The sequence below is a fragment of the Spermophilus citellus genome (genome assembly GCF_964194105.1).
Source record: "Spermophilus citellus genome assembly, chromosome: X".
NCBI classification, from domain to species: domain Eukaryota; kingdom Metazoa; phylum Chordata; class Mammalia; order Rodentia; family Sciuridae; genus Spermophilus; species Spermophilus citellus.
The window spans coordinates 85,556,640-85,566,581 of record NC_138190.1 but is presented as its reverse complement, the minus strand read 5'-3'; the positions used below and the strand labels follow the sequence as shown (position 1 = coordinate 85,566,581).

General features: G+C 38.3%; 1 long non-coding RNA gene across 1 annotated transcript; it reads left to right on the top strand.

Moving 5' to 3' along the window:
* Positions 1–310: 310 nt before the first annotated feature.
* On the top strand, positions 311–7,526 carry LOC308639645. Its single transcript, XR_014020094.1, has 3 exons — positions 311–363; positions 7,073–7,178; positions 7,275–7,526. It is a non-coding gene; the product is annotated as an uncharacterized lncRNA (long non-coding RNA).
* Positions 7,527–9,942: the final 2,416 nt, after the last annotated feature.

Genomic DNA, 9,942 nt, shown 5'->3' with positions numbered 1-9,942 from the left:
CTGTAAAAATCTCATCTTGCAAGTATTTATACAATAACTCAGGATATTGCTCATTGACCTTGTACCTAACACTCTTCTAAGGGTTTTCAGGTATCACCTCATGTAATTCTCAAAGTAGCAATCTATGTCATAAGGAAAAATGTTTCCCCTACTTAACAGAAGAGGAAACTGAGATACAGACCCAAGATTATGAGCTAGATATCCCAAAACCATTGCACTTGATTTTTTTTTATAATGGGATTTATATGCCTTTTTCTGTGCCAGAAGAAACAGAAAGTAATGTTTGTTTCAAAATATTTTCTCTTCCAGGGTCAGTACTGCATAATCCCAGTTTTGCAGAGGAGGCATTAGAGGGATGATAAGGTGAACTAAAATATTCAAAGTCATGCAGTTTGTCAGAAGTACTGTGTCTGGTACCACACTCCTAACCTGCTCACTCAGGAAGAAGAAATACCCTGGTTGAACCCTTCAGCCCATTGTGGGTAGGCTGAAGCAAGCTGTGGCTGTCAATCCTATTCCTTTGATTGATGGTGGTGTTGTTCACCTATGTCCTCATCATTGTCTGCCTGTTTTCCACAACTTTCTTTTTCTTGTAAATACATGTTGAAGTCCTAATTATGACAGTGGATTCATATATTTCTCCTGAAATTCTTTTAGTTGTAACCTCCATGGGGTTATTTTTCAACTATTGTTTTTAGATGTTGATGGACATTTATTTTATTCATTTATTTATATGTGGTGCTAAGGATCGAACCCAGTGCCTCACACATGCTAGGCAAGCGCTCTACCACTTAGCCACAATCCCAGCCCCATGTTCTTGACACCTACACATTGAGGATTATAATGTCTTCTTGAGCATTTGGTCTCTTTGTCATTATGCAATTCCCATCTTTATTCTTGTAAAATTTTCTTTTTCTGATATCAGCCCAGCTTGAGATTCATGTGTCTATTCCAGCTCTCATTTGAGTAAAGTTAAAAGTAAAGTGATGGAAAAAGACATACCATGCTAATATTAGGCCTTTTTATATTTAAGTGAGTTTCTTATAGACATAATACATTTGGGGTTTGGATTTTGGATCCCTTCTGTTAATTTGTCTTTTACTTGGTTTATTTACATCATTGACATTCAAAGTGATATTGATGTGGTTGAATGAACATCTATTTTATTTGTTCCTATTCTCTATGTGTTGCCCTTGTGCAGTGTCCATATTTCTGTTTCCTGCTCTTTTTCTACCTTTTGTGGGTTTAAGTACTTTTTATACTTACCTTTTCTATTTTTTCTCACTTTATCAGTTTTACTTATTCTTGTCCTTTTTAGTGTTTACACTATGGGGTATTATCCACTTGCAACTCCTCCAGTGTACTTTCAGATAATTCCTTACAGAATTGTAGGAAGTGAAATTAACTTTATATTAACAGACTAATCCTAATCCCTCTCTCACATTCCAGTATCATTGCTATCATTCATTTCACCTATACAGAAGCATTCATAATCATACATACAAATATACACATAATCAAATACTCTTTTGCTATTATTATTTTGAGCAATCTATAATCTGTTAGATCATTGCAGAGAGATGTGGGACCCTCCTGGCCCCAGACAGGTATCCTGAACCTACTTTCCATGTAAAGGTGATACCAGGAAGAATAAGACAGGGAAAGACTCTCTGAGCCTAGCTTCCCTCTGTAAAATGGTGGTAAGATGGGTAAGATGTTTACATGTCCCCAGCTTTTAAAAGTTTTCTTTTTATGTTTTTTTTTGGGGGGGAGGGTACTGGAGATTGAACCCAGGGTCACTTTACCATTGAGATCCACATCCCCAGCCCTTTGGTATATTTTATTTTGAGTCAGAATCTCACTGCATTGTCTCACTAAGCTGTTGAGGCTGGCTTTGAACTCACCATCCTCCTGCTTCAGCTTCCCAAGCTATTGGAATTATAGATATGTGCCACTGTGCTCAACTATTTTTAGTTTTTGACACAAGATCTCCCTAAGTTGCTTAGGACCTCACTAAGTTCTCGAGACCAGCCTTAAACGTGCAATCCTCCTGTCTCTGCCTCCCATTTCACTGGGATTACAGGCCCATGCCCCAGCAACATACTCTATAGTGAACTTTTTTAAAGATGCCAGGAAGCCATAAACATACCTTGGAGAAAAGATAGCCCCTTCAATAAACTGTTCTGGGAAAACTGGAAATCCATACGTAGCAGAATGAAATTTAAACCCTCTCACTCTGCACAAAACTCAACCTACAGTAGATCAAGGACATAGACATTAGATCAGACACCCTGTGTCCACTAGATGAAAATGTTGGCCCAATACTCCATCAAGAAACTCCTAGTCGCTTAGGATTTGACTTCTTCAACAAGACTTCTAAAGTGCAAGAAGTAAAATCAAGAATCAATAAATGGGATGGTGTCAAACTAAAAACTTCTTCACAGCAAAGGAAACAATCAAGAACATGAAGGGAGAGCCTACAGAATAGGAGAAAATTATTGCTCTATCTGTACCTCAGATAGAGCTTTAATCTCCAGGATATATAAATAAGTCAAAAAATTCAACACCAAAACAACAAATAACAGAATCAATACATGGGCAAAGGAACTGAACAGGCACGTCACAGAAGAAGAAATAATGAATTGATAACAAATATGTGAGGAAATGTTCCTCTTGCAATTAGACAAATATAAATTAAAACAACATTGAAATTTGATGAACTCCAGTCAGAATGGCAACAATCAAGAATATATACAACATTAAATGTTGGTAAGGATGTAGGGATAAGGGTATCCCTATGAAATTGAAACCCTCTCTCACTCTGCACAAAACTCAACCTACAGAGCTTTTATGGCTGAGTAATATTCCATTGTGGCATATATACACAATGGAATATTACTCAGTCATAAAAAGGATGACTTCCTGACTTTTGCTGGTAAATGGATAGATCAAGAGACTATCATGCTAAGTGAAATAAGCCAATCCTCAGAAAACAAAGGTCAACTGTTTTGTATGATGTGTGGATGCTAACACACAACAAGGGGGAGAAGAAGAATGGACAGTTAGTGGATTAGACAAAGGGGAATGAAGGGAAGGGAGTGAGGAATGAAATAGGAAAGACAGTGGAATGAATCAGACATAACTTTCCTGTGTTCATATATGAACACACCACAGTGAAATTTCACATCATGTACAACCACAATAATTGGATCCTAATTAAAATAACTTATACTCCATATATGTAATATGTCAAATATACTTTATTGTCATGTATATATAAAAAGAACAAACAAAAATAAAGAAGCCTGGAAGTTTTCAAGTATTAGTGAAAATGCCAAGTGCAAGAATTCAGTATTTTCAGAAATAATGCCAGCTATTTGCTCAATTATAATAATACACAGCTATAGCCCTTAAAATAATGAAGTAAACCTAAAGTTTTCATTTTCTAGATAAAATACTTTCACTTCTATATCCCTAGATTTCATACCACACCTAATGCCCTGTCCCCAGGTAAGCACAGCACTTCTTTTGCTATAGATAGATTTTATGTCTAAAAAATTTATTGAATTGGCATTGTGAAGATGGTTTCTTTTTTTAAATTTGGCTTATTTTATTAATCTGGATTATTTTAGATTTATGCAATTTATTGTATTTATCAACAGTTCTTTCTCTTTCATTTATTCTTTTTGTTTGTTTGTTTGGTTTTGCTTTTGCCATTTTGGGGGTTAAACTTGGGACTTTGTACTTGTTAGGCAAATGCTCCATCCCTGAGTTACCCCCAACCTAGTTCATTCTTTTTTATTACAAAATAGTATTCCGTGGTATAGCTATAGCACAATGTGTTTTATACTTTTACCTGTTGATAGATATTTGGACTATTTCCAATTTGGGGCTTCTTAAAAAAATTGTGGTGAGGATTTAACTCAGGGGTGCTTTACTCCTAGCTCTTTTTATTTTTTATTTTGAGAAAAGATCTCACTAAGTTGCTTAGATCTCACTAAATTGCTGAGGCTGGTCTTGAACTTGTGATCCTTTTGTCTCAGCCTCCAGAGCTGGTGTGATTATAGACATATGCTACCATGCTGGTCTCAGTAGGGGCTCTTGTAAATAATACTCCTATCAGATTTCCTCATAAGTCTTTTCATGGAAATATGCATTTTTCCCTTAGAGTAAATGTTTAGGAATAGACGACTGGATCACATCTTAAATATAAGATTAACATGACTAGAAACTACCAAACTGTTGGCCATGGTTGTACCCTTTTCCATTACCACCAGCAGTGTATGAGAGTTGTGTCTTCCACAATCCTGTCAGTGCTTGGTATGGTTAGTCTTCTCAATTTTGACCATCCTCATGGGAATGTGCTAGTATCTCATTGTTATTTTCTCTTCCCTTTTCCTAATGATTAATTTTGTTGAGGATTCTTTTCCCTTTTCCTAATGATTAATTATGAGCATCTTTTTGCATACTTGACATTCATATATCTTCTTTAGCAGTGTGTCTATTCAAATCTTTTGCCTGTATGTCTTGTGGGGTGTCTTATTTTCTTCTTTTAACTTCTGTGGGCTTTTTTCTATTCTAGAATAAATCCTTTATTAGATATATGCTTTTCAAACATTTTATCACAGCCAGTATACTTATCTTATAATTTTTTCAACTGTGACTTTGGGCGACACTAAGTTTTTTTTTTTTTTGTTTTTTTTTTTTTTTTGTGGGAAGAGGTACCAGGGATTGAACTCAGGGGCACTCGACTACTGAGCTACCTTCCCAACCCTATCATGCATTTTATTTAGAAACAGGGTCTCACTGAGTTACTTAGAACCTCACTTTTCCTGAGGCTAGCTTTGAACTTGAGATCCTCCTGCCTCAGCCTCCGGAGCTACTGAGATTACAGCCATGCAACACTCTGCCCAGCTAGAGATTTTAACTTTGAGGAATTCCAAAGTGTTGAGTTTTTCTTTTTCTCCTCTTCCTCCTCCTTCTTCTTTGTTTGTAGTGCTGGGGATTGAACCCCCAGGACCTTGTGCATGCAAGGCAAGCACTCTACCAACTGAGCTATATCCCCAGCCCTGAGTTTTTCAATTATGAATTGAGGTTTTGGTGTCTTATGTATGAAATTGTAATCTAATCCAGAATCACATGGGATTTCTCCTTTTTTCTCCTAGATGTTTTATAGATTTAGGTTTCGATGTGTACATTTATCATCCATTTTTAGTTGATTTTTGTATATGGTACAGCATGTGTGGATCATAGTTTACATTTATTCATATGGATATCCACTTGTCCCAGCACCATTTGTTGAATAGACTATCCTTCCTCCTGAATTGCTTTTCTCAATTTGTGAAAAATCAGCTGTCCATGTTGATGTGGGTGTATTTCTGGACTCCTCATTCTGTTCTTTGATGTATTTGCCTATATTGATACCAGTGGTGTGCTGTCTTGATTACTATAGATTCACAACACTTTTTTAAAATCATGTATATTTCTCTCTGTGTTCTTTTTCAGTGTTGTTCTCATAGTCTGGATCTTAGGTATTTCCACCTGAAGTTTAGAATCAGCCTGCCAGTTTTTAAAAGATTTTGGTAGAATTTTTATTGGGATTGCATTGTATCTGTAAATTGGTTTTGAGAGAATAGATCTTATACTAATACTAAGACTTCTGACATATGAATATGTTTCCTCTGACATTGATTTAGAGCCTTCTTAATTCTCTCAGCAATATTTTGTGTTATTCAGTGTATAGGCATTGCACATCTTTGGCCAAATTTTCATAACATTTTATACAATGTTGGCACTAGGTTTTGAACACAGAAGCTCTCTAACATTGAACTATATCCCCAGGCTTTTTAAATTCTTTATTTAATTTATTTTTATATGGTGCTGAGGATCAAACCCAGCAGTGCCTCACACATGCCAAGCAAGCACTCTACCACTCAGCTACAAAATCCCATCTATTTTTTTTTTTTAAGCAGGGTCGTGCTAAATTTTTGAGGCTGGCCTAGAACTTTCGATTCTCATGCCATGTAGCTGGGATTAGAGGCCTGTGTCACCATACATTTCAATATTCCATACTTGTTGATGCTGCTATACATGACATTATTTTAAAAATATAATTCCTAATTATAATATTTTCTGTGAACTGTCAGCATCCAAATGTTTCATTCTACTTGTGACAGATCTGTTTGGTTGAAAATGTAGGTTAGTCCAGAATGGAAAAGGTATTTGATTTTATATGTTTTAAAATTTCCAGTATCATAACTTAAAATAATGTGTCTCATTATATGAATTAATTAATCTATATCATTGGCAGCATTGTATATGAGCACTTGGGGAGATTTGTACATTCAGATTCCTGGTGGCTTCAGGAAAAAATAGGAAAACTCTTAGTGAAATTTCAGGTTTTATTACTACCCTTGTCCATCTCTAAAAATGTTCATGATGCCTTCCTGACAGAACTATAATAATTGGTAAATAAGATTCCCATTACAGAGTGTATGGCACATAGTAGGTCTTCAAGAGCCACATCCCCAGCTCTATTTTGTATTTAATTAAGAGACAGGGTCTCACTGAGTTACTTAGTGCCTTGCCATTGCTGATGCTGGCTTTGAACTCGGTGATCCTCCTGCCTCAGCCTCCAGAGCCACTGGGATTACAGGCGTGCAACCACCACTGCACCTGGCCCAACTAGTTTTTTTTTTTTTTCAAGTATTTTTTAGTTGTAGATGGATACGTTATCTTTATTTATTTTTATGTAGTTCTGAGGATTGAATCCAGTGCCTCACACTTGAGAGGCAAGCGGTCTTCCACTGAGCTACAGCCCAAGATCCCCAACTAGTTTTTTTTTTTTTTTTTAGTTTCTGTTAGTTGTTAAGTGGATACAATACCTTTTAAATTTTTTTATGTGGTGCTGAGGACAGGACCCAGTGCCCACACATGTTAGGCAACCTCTACCACTGAGCTACAATTGCAGCCCCCCACTAACCAGCATTTGTCAATATTTCCAGGGATATGATTTTGTCTTGTTTTGCTAGAAGATGTTGTCTTTCTCATTAGATCATCTTATTTTCCCTAGACCTTTCCTAGTGGAAGTATCATCTCAGATGATCTTTAAACTTACACATTCTGAAGCCATTACATGGAGTTATCAGATGTAGCAAATAAAAATACAGGATGCTAAGGTAAGTTTGAATTTAGAAACAAACATAAAATTTTATTGAATGCCATATAATTATACCAAAATTATTTGTTGTTTATCTGCAATTCATTTCGAATAGGTGTATTTTATCTGGCAGGCTTGCACATGGGGAACTTGTAGGGTGGAACCAAGGTGCTCCTGTCAACAACCCCAGCTGACCTCCCAAGAAATGACATCAGCACTCATGATTCATGGAAGTGAGCTCTCTCAGGTGTTCCAGATGAGTGGAGCTCCAGATGACAGAGATGACAACACCATGGGGAGAATTAGCCTTAAATGACAGATACTACATAGAGGAAAAAAATACCTACTCATCCTTGTCAATACACAGACACCAGAATGATAATAAATGGGTGTTGCTTGGGAATTTTAAGCAAAAATGGAAATCACTCCTGTGGTCTAAGGTGTATTATTTCTATTTTTTTTGTGGTTTGCTATCATTGCACAATATATGAATTCTATTATATCTGAAAGGTCTGGCTATAATTTTGGCTATAATCTGTAGGACATTTTGTTTGTGGGTGTCAAGTTCTGAACATTTCCTGAATTCCTCTGTGAAGCAATTTCCAAAGGAATTTTCTCTATGTGATTTTTCACACCTCTTTGGGAATTTGGAACCTAATTCAAACCCATCTCCATAAGATGAGCATCCACTGCAATCACTCATGTTCATGAATTGAGAAGACTTTAGTACTAAGTGTACCCTGAGCCATATGAAAAACTTTCTTCAGCAGGTTTTGTAATGAGTTTGTAATAATGACAAAGGACATTTATTCACCTTAAAAAGTGTTGTTCTGAAACACCGTGTCCTGCTACAGGGGTTGTCCTTGGCAAGGAATCACTTTCATTAGGCTCACACAGACAAGACTCCTTCATTAGTCAGCTGGTGGGTATGCATTATAGCCCTTGGCCTTTGTGACTGTCCCTAAACAGCCTTGCAGGTTGGATAAGGCTGCCCAATTCTGGGGATCAATAGTAGGATGCTCACTGGCAAGCCAATCTAAGTCACATTCTTCAATATCAGCTTTATAGAAATAAAGTTGATGTGATGTTCTTCATCTTTGGTCACATAGCTCAGTTGGTGTAAAGCTCACATTTGGAGCATCAGGCTCTTTTTGGTTCCCCTTAAAGACACTAACACAGTGAAGTAAAGTAAAAGTAACAATATTTGGAGTAAAAAAAACAAAAATTGGGCTGAGGTTTTAGCTCAGTGGTAGAGTGTCTAGCATATGCAAGCTCTGCATCTAAGCCCCAACACTGAAAGATGAAGAGAGAATGAAGAGAGACAAAGCAAGAGAAGAGCTGTGGGCCCATTTTAAGACCAACCTCAGGGGGTAGAGCAGAACAAGTGTTCCTGAAGGGCAGGTTACTACCAAGAATTTTGAGGGAAAAGGGCCTGGATGGGAAACCCCTATTGATCCCCCCATACTAAGTCATTCTTTTGGTTGAGGAGTGGATATATAGAGAGGGAGATGTATTTTCTCATGGGTGTCTTTTGATATTGAAGAAAATATCAGGGTAGTGATTAAGAATTCTTCAGGATCAATCAATGTATCGATGACTTGACTAGCTTTCTACTTACTAAATGACAATATTATTCTACTCCTGCCTCTGTGAAATATACCATTCCCCAAATCACAGTTTTTGGTGTTTGCAGATCATATAGAGTAGTAGTTGAGGACAGTCTCTTAGTTTTCTATCAATTGGCTAACTGCTTACAATGGTGTATTTTACATGCTCACCTTTTGAGGGGTAGCTCATTTCCAAGAGCCCTAGGAGATATTCCTGGGACTCTGTGTGTTGTACCATACCCCTAGTGTCACCTTTAGAGCTAGGACAATTCCTGAAAACAAGGACTTGCTTTTTTTCTTCCAAACTGGCCAGAGTTTCTGAAATTGCCTTAGCCCCACCTAGTCCCTCTAATTAGTGTGGTTTCTCAGGTGGTGGCTTGAAGAATGGAGCAATTTTGTTCTCAGTTAAAAGGAAGAAGCCAAAGAGCCAAGAAGAAACACTTCCAATTTGATGGAACAGCCTGAGCTCGCAGTTGCCATAGTAACCTCACCTCAACAAGGCGACCTTGACCACTTTTTCCTGGAGACTTCCCTCATGAAGCAGGGCGCCTCCTTCAGGAATTTGGACCCATCTGAGGGTGTGGACAGTGTTCTCCCCATTGCCTGAGTCTCAGCCTAGTTCCTCTAATTAGTGCACTTTCTCAGGTGGTGGCCTGAAGAGTGAAGGTGTTTTGCTTTTATAGAAAGGCACAGTGACAAAAGGAGGCCCCGTGCAGAAGCGCTTCAGTTGCTGAGTACCAACTGGTCCATCGCGGTTGCCATAGAAACCTGACGTCATTATGGCAACTGTGAAGACATTCTAAAGGAGACCGACTTGCTGTGGTCCCAGAGTAGGGCCCCACCAACAGGTCTTTGGACTCAGGGGAGGGTGTGGGTGCCCCGCTGTGGGGCTGAGCCTCCCAGGGAAAAGGGGGAGACGAAGGGATCCCTGACCCAAGTTGCCTAGTTTCTGTTCTGGGACTTGGTGCCCCGCTGATGTGAGAGGGAGAGAGACTGGGGTCCTCCTGGCACCAGGCAGTGTGATATCCCACTGCAGGGTGTCCTGGACCTCCTTTGCATGTAAAGGTGGGGGCAGGAGGGTAAGACAGGGAAGCGCCCTCTGTGACCCAGCTTGTCCTCTGTAAAATGTGGGTAGGAATGCTCCCCCACGGCACTGCTGGAACCTTCCAGAATAAC